The following is a 12,502-nucleotide window of genomic DNA, read 5'->3' on the forward strand; positions in this document are numbered from 1 at the left end:
CCTTGAGAACAGTAAGTGTGTTAGTTGTAACCTTAGGCTCAGTTTTTGACTCTTGTATAAGTACCTTAAATTGTATGATCTTAACTTTGCTTAACTACTTTGACTAAAGTGTCTTGATAGTCCAATATTGAGTGAGTTATGTGCCATGTGTGTGAGAGTTTTTGTATTATTTTGTGCATTGCATTTGATGTCTAGAACATGCCCCGTGTGTTTGCAAAGCGAAATAGTAGTTTTATGCAGTCTGGGATATGATATATACATTTATTTGTTGAGCCAGTTATATTCTTCAAGCCTATTTGTTATGTATCCTAGTTAACCCCGTTGATCCTGTAATCATGTTTCTTTGGCAACCACATTACAAGTCTTACCCATTTGTTTGAATTGACCATCTATTTGAACCTTGTACCTCTCGTGAACACTTGAATTTGTTATGAACTTTGTAAAAGTTGAAGTGTGGGGTAGTTGGTTTGGCTTTTGAGTGGAACTATTGAAACAAGGAGAAAGGTGCAATGTTTTGGAAAGGTAAGAGCCACTTAAATTAAAAAAATAAAAAAAACATAGATGTATTGTTGTGGAAAATATTCTTTGATAGTGGTGATACTTTATGTAATTGCGCTGAAAGAAGTAGGGAGTTAATGTATATTGATGTGAAAGTGGAGTTATGGTCTGACATAAGTGTGGGGTTTTGAATAATGAAATGTATGTATTAAAGTGCTTAGGGAGGTGTGGTCACTCTTATATCTAAATGTATCCTACCCACACCACAGCCTACATTACAACCAAATGAAGTCCTACTTGATCCTTGACTGAATGGGCTCAATTAGTTGAGTAGTACACTACGGGCAAGCTTATGGTACATCTTTTGCGGCACATGAATGTTGTTTCTGAGAGTGAGTGAATACTTTCTATCTTGAGTTCCTAATTGTTCTTAAATTCTATTACATGTGGAACTACTCTCTATTGTTGTGTAAGGATTCACTGTGCTTTACTACTTTTGAGCTTTAATTAATAGTGTTTTGCCCTTATTGTGTGTTTTATGCCTTGTAGTAGTGATTCCAAGTGATGCAGATGTTGTGGAGCTAATTAGAGCTATTTGGAGCTTTGAAGTCTGAATAAAAGCCCAAGGTATTAAGCCGGGATCATGTTCGGGGGTCGAGGACCAAGTCTGGACGTCAAAAATCAAAGTTTAAGCCCTACTTTGAGAATTTCCCACGGTTGCAGCGCGTGGGGCGGCGCCGTTGCCTATTTCCTGATGCTTGATAGATTTTGACTCTCTAGATATCCCCACTAATGTCCAGCATGGTGCGTCGCTCCATGCGGCACACCTGTGTATTATTTACAGAGTAAATATCCTATTTCGGCTAGGAAAAGGTGATTTCGTTTGGACCCGACTCTACTTGGTATAAATACAAGGAAAAACATTATTTTTTGGACTTTTGACACATATTCGGCCTAAGGAGGATAAAGAGGAGTTGGAAGAACACGAGCACAAGGATTTTATCATTCCTTCCTTACTCAAGAACCCGAGTTTGGATTGAATTTATGTTTTCTTATGCTTTAATTTTATTTCTGATGAATTTCTCCATATCTATGGAGTAGTTCTCTTTAGGGTTTGATGGATTTGGTGTATTGATGATTATTTGTGGATTATAACTCTAGTTTATGTATTGAAGCATTTTTGGATTATTTAATTATTGTATCTATATTCACTTGTTCATGTAATCGAGAGAGGCATAACTTGTGGTATCTTTGCATTATATTGTTGGTCGAGTTCATTAATTCTTCTTAGTAATCGAAAGAGGCTAGTTGAATCATTGATTAAACCAAGTTAGGAGAATAATCGAAAGAGGATTTCCTAAAGACCAATCCACTACGTATTCTTGCATATCTTCACGTGCTTAAATTGGTTTATCTCGTGAGGTTATGACTTAATTGAGAGAGGAGTTTTTGCTGAACATTTGAACTAATAATTGAGTGAATTTGAGAGACTCACTTGAACATTCGAAGTAAGTTATCTAGAGTTAGATCCCAAACAATTATCTTGCACCTATCCTATCAACCATTATTCTCTCCCACTAATAACTTTCTTGCTTATATTTGTTTTGATAGTCATTAGTCAATAGCGTTAGACTCTTAGTTAAGTTTAGTTAGAAATCATATACTTCTCAATTGTTGATCACCTTGGATAGAAATCAAGCTTGAAACTACGGGAATACTGTTTAAATCCAATCCATGTGTATATGATATTATACTATACTATATTTGACTAGCAAAGAGAATTTAAGTGTGTGTTTTGCGCTCGTCAAGAATATATCGCAATAATATCTCAAAGAAACTCATAATTTGCAGGTAACAATACAAGAATATAGACATGCTTCCAGGTTTAACAGTTAAGTTCAATACAGGAAAAATATGCCAAGTCCGAATGATATGAGGAATATGACATATCTATATCTACATGCCAATGAGCATGTTTTATGTGATGCAACATAATGAAAGCATCGCGTACTCACACTCTCAGAGTACTCAACCTGACTGCCTCAATTCGCACTCATCACAATCAATCACTCAGCATTGTACAGGGCAGATCCAGCCCAAATGCTAATAAATCATGCTGCGGCGTGCATCCCCATCCCATCGTCAATCAATAGCGAATGCACTCACTGTGGGTGTGCAGACTCCAGGGGGAAGATCCAGTCCAAGCACTACAATAAGCCAATCATGGCATGAATCAATAAAGTCTGTTGCAGCGTGAACCCCGATCCCATAAATATCACTCACAAACAGGCCCTCGGCCTCACTCTTGGGCTCACAACACTTATGCTAGGTAGCCCAAATCAATAATACATGATGTGACAATTTATGATAACAGAGACTGAGATATGATATGCAATGATGAATGCGACCAAGTACACTGCAATTAAGCAAATAACTCAACAGCAAAGAACGACCATTGCGGGTCCTAATAGTACTAACACAGCCTAAACATGATTTCTAACATAAATCACAGCTCAAGTGCCCTAACACATAGAGTACAATAATAATATTCAAATAAGATAGCTACACAGTTCCGTGGAATCAACTGAATCACAATTTCTACAGTGCATGCTCACACACTCGTCACTTAGCATGCGCGTCACCTCAACACCAATCACATAGCACATAATTTTAGGGATTCATACCCTCATAACCAAGTTTAGAAGCGTTACTTACCTCAAACCATGCAAATCTCTACTCCAACAAGCCCTTGCCTCGCAAATCGGCCTCTGAATGCTTCAAATCTTGCCACAAATAGTTTGATACAATCATCTCAAGCTATAGGAATCAATTCCATATGAAAGTGCTAAGTTATTAATCAAAAGTCAAAAAGTCAACTCAAAAGTCAACCCCGAGTCCACATCTCGAAATCTAATGAGAGTAACAAAATTTGAAAACCCATTCAACCACAAGCCCAACCATACAAAATTTACTCTAATCCAATACCAAAATCTTGCTCAAATCCTCAAAATTCGGCCTGATAAGTTTTCTCCATTTTTTCCCAAATTGTTTCAACACAAATCACTAATTAAATGATGAAATCAAGGATATATTCATGTAATTTAACCAAAACCAAGTAAGAATCACTTTTCCCAATCACTCCCTATAAAATCTCTCCAAGATTCGCCTCACTCCGAGCTCCTAAAATCAAATTGAGAAAAATATTCGAACCCTCATTTTTGAGACTTTAAATTCGGCTCAGACATCCCTTCTTCGCGATCACGAAGTACAAACTCAATTGCCCCAGAACATAACTTTACGCAATCGCATAAACACCCACACAAAGTTATCTGCAAAATTTGTTGCAAAACATAGTTGATTTGATAGGGTTCAGATGCTCGGTTGTGAATTTGAAAGTTCTTGAGTTTCTTTAAAAATTTCACGCATTTTGATGTCTGATTCGTAGTTATAGGTGTTATTATGGTGTTTTGATCATGCGAGCGAGTTCGTATGATATCATTGCATTTGTGTGCATATTTGGTTTGGAGGTCGAGTGGCTCAGATGAGTTTTGTATAGGCTAGGGTTATTTTGACCAAGCGAGCTCGTGGTTGACTTTTGTTGACTCTTTCCAAAACATTAAAGATTGAATCTTTTTCATTTGTGGGTAGTTTCTAAATCTTATTTTCAATTATTTGAACTATATTTGGTTAGATTTTATTGGTTTGGAGGCTAATTCTAGATGAAAAGTCGCGGTTGAGCATTGATTTTGTTACGAGTGAGGTAAGTATCATAGTTAACCTTGACTTTAGGGATTAGGAGTTGTTGGTGTATTTGCTACATATTTTATGTGTGGAAAAAATGTATATATGAGGTGACGAGTACTTATGCATTATCATTGGGTTAAAACATGTGGGTGGAACTTGTTTCTTTGTATTTTATTATTTTGTTAATTATGATATTCATGCTTCGGTTAGATTATTACTTCTTTGATTATTCGTTTCGTAATTATTGCTTATCTCAAAGTTGTTGAATATTTTTGAAAGTTGATGTTTGATATCATGGCACCATATTTTAAGTTAAATTATTCTCTGCATTGTTTATTATTCGAATTCATATTATTATTATTATTACATGGTGAAGATGAGAGTAAAAGCGCGAAGGGTGATATCATTCCATTTCATTAATATTATCATTATTATATGGTGAGGAAGAGAGTAAAAGAACGAAGGATGATGCTATACCATTTCATTGATATTATCATTATTACATGGTGATGAAGAGAGTAAAACCACGAAAGGTGACGTCGTGCCATTTCATTCATATTATTATCATATTGTAAGGACGAGAGTAAAATCACGAAGGGTTATGTCGTGCCATTATATTCATGTTATTGCATGGTGAGGACGAGGGTAAAAGCACGAAGGGTGATGTCATGCCGTTATAATCATATTATTGCATGGTGAGGACGAGAGTAAAAGCACGAAGGGTGATGCCGTGCCATTTTCATACTATTAACTTGATTGAGTTTCTAGGTTTTGGTGATTTACTTGGTTATTTCGTGATTTCATACATGTCGTATTTGTTATATCTTCCCCTTTTATCATGTCCCCGCCCAGTTCATTTTCTATTATTGTTGATGCTTTATATACACTTGCACATGTTTATTTATGTAGTTGTCTTGTCGTAGCCTCGTTACTACCTCATCGAGGTTAGGCTCTGCACTTACGGAGTATATTGGATCAGTTGTACTCATACTACACTTCGCACTTCTTGTGCAAATACTAGTATTGGTCCTAGCGGTGCTCACTAACTTTCTGCTCGGATTCAGTTGTAGTTGGAGACTTGAGGGATAGTTGTACCGCACCTGCGGAACTCACTTAAGTTCCGCCACTCCACTTCTGCCCCCTGAAGACCGCACCTGCGCATGCGGAACGCATCTGCGGACGCATTTCTGTGCACTAATGTCCACTTCTGCAGAAACACCTGACCCCTTCATGACTTGCTCAGTTCTGCTTCTGCGGATCTCCTCTCGTATCTGTGATCCAACAGCCCCAAACTCACCTCCGCATCTGTGCATTGCCAGCCGCACTAGCGGCCCATTTCACACAGGTGTGGTTGCACTAGACCTGATCACACCAACACTTCCACCAGTCGAAATTCAATCCGTTTTCAATCTGAATCACACTCGAGGTCACCGGGACCCCATCTAAACATACCAACAAGTCCTAAAACACAATAGGAACTTAGTCGATGCCTCAAATCACATAAAACATCATCAAAACTACGAATCGCACCCTGATTCAAGACTCATAGAACTAATGGATATCTAACTTCTACAATCGATGCCAAAACCTATCAAACCAACTCCGATTGACCTGAAATTTTGCACACAAGTCATAAATGACATAACAGACCTATTCAAATTTCCGAAACCAGAATCCGAGCCCGGTAATAACAAAGACAACTCTTGGTCAAACTTCTCAACTTTCCAAACATACAACTTTCTAACTTTTGCCAATTCAAGCCAAAACGACCTACGGACCTCCAATGCAAAATCCTGATATACTCCTAAGTCAAAAATCACCATACGAAGCTATTGGAACCACCAAAACTCCATTTCGTAGTCTTTTACTGATAAGTCAACATCCGATCAACTCTTTCTACTTGAGCTTCCAACCTTGGGACTAAGTATCCCAATTTATTCTAAAATATCCTCGAAACCAAACCAACCACCCCAACAATGACATAACAACAAGCAAAAATAGAATAAGCAATAAATGGGAAAACGGGGCTACAATACTCAAAATGAACTGTCGGGGCGTTACATTCTCTCCCTCTTAAATAAACATTCGTCCTGAAGTCTAAAACATGAGACGGATCATCGAAATACTTCCGAAGCATGGAAACATTAAACACTGGATGAACACTCAATAAACTAGGTGGCAATGCAAGCTTGTAAGCCACCTCTCCAATCCTCTCAAGCACCTCAAAAGGGCCAATATACCAAGGGCTCAGCTTGCCCTTCTTCCCGAACCTCATAACACCCTTCATGGGTGAGACTCTAAGTAATATCCTCTCTCCCACCATGTAAGCAATATAAGGAACCTTCCGATCAACATAACTCTTCTGTCTAAACTGTGTCGTGCGAAGCCGATCCTGAATCAACTTAACCTTCTCCAAAGTATCCTAAACCAAGTCAGTACCCAATAGCCTAGCCTCACCCGGCTCATACCAATCAACCAGAGACCGACACTGGCTCCCATACAAGGCCTCATATGGAGCCATCTGAATACTCGATTGGTAGCTGTTGTTGTAGGCAAACTCTACAAGCGGTAGAAATTGATCCCAAGAACCCTCGAAACACATGACATAAATGCATAGTATATCCTCCAATATCTAAATGGTGCACTCGGACTGTACGTCCATTTGAGGGTGTAATGTTGTACTCAACTCAATCCGTGTGCCTAACTCTCTCTGCACTACCCTCCAAAACTACAATGTGAACTGCGTGCCCCGATCTGAAATAATAGACACTGGCACACCGTGAAGGCGAACAATCTCAAGGATATAGATCTCAGCCAACCACTCCAAAGAATAGGTAGTCCCAACTAGAATGAAATATAAAGACTTTGTCAGCCCGTCCACAATCACCCAAATAACATCATATTTCTTCAAAGTAAGTGTGAGCCCAACTACGAAGTCCATGGTGATACGCTTCCATTTTCACTCCAGAATCTCAAGCCTCTGAAGCAAACTGCCCGGCCTCTGATGCTCGTACTTCACCTGCTGAAAATTCAAGTACCGAGCTACAAACACCACTATATCTGCATTCATTCTCCTACGCCAATAGTGCTGCCTCAAGTCTTGATACATCTCCGCGGCACCCGAATGAATACTGTGAATGGTGGGCCTCCTCAAGAATCAACTCACGTAGCCCATCCACATTAGGCACACAAATCCGACCCTGCATCTGCAACACCCCATCATCTCCAGTAGAAATATCCTTGGCATCATCGTGTTGAATCGTGTACTTAAGGAAAAGCAAAAAGGGGTCGTCATACTGACATTATCTAATACGATCATGTAAAGAAGACCGAGAAACTATGCCAGCTAGAACCCGGCTAGGCTCCGAAACATCTAATCTCACAAACTGATTGGCCAAGACCTGAACATCTGATGTAAGTGTTCTCTCACCAATAGGAATATACGCGAGGCTACCCATGCTCACCGCCTTTCTACTCAGATCATACCAGTTGGACCATCTTAGGTCCTGGAGGGATTTATAGCCACTCAAGTGCTTCAAGATGCTCTAGTCCTCTTAGTGGGTCTTATGGAGAGTGTGGCCCGGGGTTGACTTTTGTTGACTTTTTCCTAAAACATTAAATATTTAATCTTTTTCACTTGTGGGTAGTTTCTAAAGCTTATTTGAACTATTTAAACTATATTTGGTTATATTTGATTTGTTTAGAGGCTAATTCTAGAGGAAAAGTCGCGGTTGAGTATTGATTTGGTTGTGGAGTGAGGTAAGTGTCATGGTTAACCTTGACTTGAGGTATTATGACTTGTTGGTCTATTTGCTATGCATTATATGTGTGGGGATAACATATATGTTAGGTGACGAGTACTTATGCATTGTTATTGGGTTAAAGCATGAGGGTGGAACATGTTTCTTTGTATTTTATTGTTTTATAAATTTTGATATCCATGCTTAGGTTAGATTATTATTTCTTTGATTATTCGTTTCATAATTATTGCTTATCTCAAAGTTGTTAAATATTTTTGGAAGTTGAAGTTTGATATCATGGCACCATATTTGAAATTAAATTATTCTCCGCATTGTTTATTATTCGAATTCAAATTATTATTATTACATGGTGAGGATGAGAGTAAAAGCACGAAGGGTGATGCCGTGCCATTTAATTTATATTATGATTATTATATGGTGAGGAAGAGAGTAAAAGTACAAAGGATGATGCCATGCCATTTCATTCATATTATCATTATTACATGGTGAGGAAGCGAGTAAAAGTACGAAGGGTGATGTCATGCCATTATATTCATATTATTGCATGGTGAGGATGAGAGTAAAAGCACGAAGGGTGATGCCATGCCATTTTCATATCATTGACTTGACTGACTTTCCGGGGTTTGGTGATTTACTTTGTTATTTCGTGATTTCATACATGTCGTATTTGTTATATCTTCCCCCCTTTAGCATGTCCCCTCCCAGTTAGTACGTTATCATTTTCTGTTATTACTGTTGCTTTACATACACCTGTGTAGGTTTATTTACCTATGTGTCTTGACGTAGCCTCGTCACTACCTCATCGAGGTTAGGCTCTACACTTATGGAGTACATTAGGTCGGTTGTACTCATACTATACTTCTTTAGTTCTGCTGCAGATACTGCTATTGGTTCTAGAGGTGCTCAGTAGCTTTCTGCTCGTATTCAATCACAGTTGGAGACTTGAGGTATAGATGCATGGCGTCCACAACCCTTAAGTCCCCTTCCCTTTTATCCTTACTATTTTATTGAGTTTCAAAAAGTTGTACTTGGTTCAGACCTTATTTGTTGCACTCTATATTCTCATGTATTCGTAACTCTAGGTTCTGGGATATGTTTAGATTTCATTGTTCGGTGTTATATTACTCTACTTCAGATATTTATCATTATCATTCTTAATATTTTGTTTTTAACTATTAAAATCGGTTAGTTATCTATTTCACGTCGGCTTGCCTAGCAAGTGGATGTTAGGTGCCATCATGACCCTGAGGTTGGGATTCCGGGTCATGACAGTTGCTTCTTATTCTCCTTTCTACAGCACCCGGAGTCTCGTTCTTGTTGTATTTACTTTTCTGTCTATCTTACTTCAGACATTTGTATATGAGGTTTTTGTATATTCTATTAGTTTGCTCGTGTACTTTTGACACCGGGTTTTTGGGAAATTCTAGTAGATATTCATGATATTTGTTCATGAATTTCACTACTTTACTCTTATGTTTACTTTATGTTTTATGTTACTATGGTCACTTACTCTTTGTTTCTTTATTAAATAAAATCAATGACTTTAAAAATATTAAAATAAAGAAGTAAATAGATAGTTCGCCGTTGGCTTGCCTAGCGGTGACGTAGGGCGCCATCACGGCCTATAGTGGGAATTAGGTCATGATAGCTTGATATCAGAGCATTAGTTTTACATAGGTCTCACAAGTCACGAGCAGGCCTAATAGAGTTTTGTGGATCGGTGCAGAGACATTCGTACTTATCTTCGAGAGGCTATAGGGTATTAGGAAACTTCTCTCTCTTCATCTCCTATCGTGCATGTGATGTTGTGCTAAGTATATTTCTCTTATTCTTTGATAGATGGTGAGAACACGCGCAGAAGATGTACCCAGCGGTGGAAGATCTACTCCCCATGGTGCTAGAGGCTAAGGCAGAGGCCAAGGGAGGGCTCCAGCTCCTGCTATTGAACGAGGGCGTCCTAGAGTTGCTCCTATTATACAACCAGTAGATCCAGTGGAGGATCCTGCCATTGAGGCGCCTACCCGTGAGCTAGCCCTGGCAGATTTCATGTCCATACCGGGATTTTAGGAGGTCATGGGTTGCGGTTCATGGAATCTATGACATAGGCTAGTTTATTTCCAGCGTACCTAGCCATATCTCAGGCGGGAGGGGGAGCACAGATATCTGTGACCGATTATGAGGTGAGATTCTCTGGGTTTTCTCGCCATGCACTTATGGTACTCCCCACCAATGCAGAGAGAGTGTGGAGGTTTATTGCGGGCTTGCACTATGGTATCTAGGTTACTATGGCAGAGAGATTGAGATGGGGACTCCTTACCAGCAGGTTGTAGAGATATCTCGGAGGATCGAGGGAATCCATCAGTTGGGCCGAGAGCATGCACCGAGGGACAAACGACCTTGATATTCTGGAGGGTTTAGTGGTGCTCTGTCTGGGGTCAAAGGTCAATTTATTGAGGGGCAAGTGTAGAAGGCCCACGTATTCAGCAATAGCCCCTTCTCGGGGTGCTCCACTGCGGCCCTATTTCAGTGTCATTCTAGAGAGCTGCTACTGTCCACCGGCTATTCAGGGTTCTTCTAGTGAGTATTCAGGTTTCCATGATCAGATCTAGGGTTAGCCATATTCCGCACTGAGAGGTTGCTATAAGTGCGGGGAGCTTGGTCATATGAGGAGATTTTTGCCCCCGACTTCGGGGCAAGGCAATGTAGTACGGCCAACAACCCATGAACACCGCACCAGCTACCGCACTAGCCGTCCAACCTACCTGAGGCGGAGGTCAGGTGCGTAGGGGTCGCCCTAGAGGTGGAGGCTAGTCACGTGGTGCTTCAGCTAGGTTCTATGCTTTTCTAGCTAGACCAGATGCAGTAGCCTCAGATGCCATGATCACATGTATTATTTTTGTCTCCGATAGGGATGCCTCAGTACTATTTGATCCAGGGTCTCCATATTCATATGTTTCTTCTCTATTTGCTCATTATCTGGATGTCTCTCATGAGTCCTTGGGTGTTCGTTTATATGTGTCCACGCCAGTAGGCAATTCTGTTATTGTGGATCGTGTTTACTGATCCTGTATTGTTAGTTTCTATGGTTATGAGACCAGAGTGGATCTTGTATTGCTTGACATGACCGACTTTGAGGTCATCCTGGGCATGTACTGGTTGTCTCTGTACCATGCCGTTATTAATTGCCATGCCAAGATTGTTACCTTGGCGATGCAACATTTGGGTAGATTGCACTGGAGGGGTTTATCTATCAGTACATATAGTCGGGTTATCTCTTTCTTGAAGGCTCGACATATGGTCGAGAAGGGTTGTTTGAATTATTAGGCTTATGTTCGGGATAATGCTGTAGAGACTCCCGCAATTGATTTAGTGCCCGTGGTGCGGGATTTCTCCGATGTGTTTCCTTCTGATCTACCAGGCATGCCACCAGATCGTGATATCGATTTCAGTATTGTTTTGGTGCCAGGTACCCAGCCTATCTCTATTCCACCATACCGCATGACTCCAAAATAGTTGAAGGAATTGAAGGAACAACTTGAGAAGTTTCTAGCGAAGGGGTTTATCAGGCCGAATGTGTCGTCTTGGGATGCACCGATATTGTTTGTGAAAAAGAAGGATGGGAGTATGTGGATGTACATTGATTACTGCCAGTTGAACAAAGTTACCATTAAGAACAAGTACCCATTGCTGCACATTGATGATTTGCTTGACCAGTTGCACAGTGTTAGGGTGTTCCCTAAGATCGACTTGAGATCTGGGTATCATCAGCTGAAGATTCGTGCTTTAGATGTTTCGAAGATGGCTTACCGAATTAGATATGGGTACTATGCCTTTCTAGTGATGTCCTTCGGCTTGACCAACACCCTGACATTATTTATGGATTTGATGAACTAGTTGTTCAAGCCATATTTTGACTCATTTGTTATTGTCTTTATTGATGACATATTGATCTACTTGAGTAGTATGGAGGAGCACGAGCAACAATTGAGAGTTGTGCTTCAGACCTTATGAGAATAGAAGCTATATGCTAAGTTCTCCAAGTGCATGTTCTAGTTAGATTTTGTGGCATTCTTGGGATATGTTGTATCAGGTGAGGGTATTAAAGTAGATCCCAAGAAGATCGAGGCAGTCTAAAGTTGGACTTGTCCTACCACAGCGACCGAGATTATGAGCTTCTTGGGGTTAGCAAGTTATTATCGTGAGTTTGTGGAGGGCTTCTCGTCTATTGAGGCACCTTTGACTATATTGACCCAGAAGGGTGCTTTGTTCAGATGGTTCGATGATTGCGAGGTGAGCTTTCAGAAGCTCAAGACCGCATTGACTATAACACCGGTGTTAGTTTTGCATTCCAGTTTGAGGATGCATATTGTGTATTGGGACGCTTCACACGTTGGCCTGGGTTATGTATTGATGTAGAAGAGGAGAGTTATTACATGTGATTCGTTAGTGGAAGCCCTGCGAGAAGAATTACGATGTGCATGATTTGAAGTTGGCCGCGA

Source organism: Nicotiana tomentosiformis, chromosome 9, assembly GCF_000390325.3.
Source record: "Nicotiana tomentosiformis chromosome 9, ASM39032v3, whole genome shotgun sequence".
NCBI classification, from domain to species: Eukaryota; Viridiplantae; Streptophyta; class Magnoliopsida; order Solanales; family Solanaceae; genus Nicotiana; species Nicotiana tomentosiformis.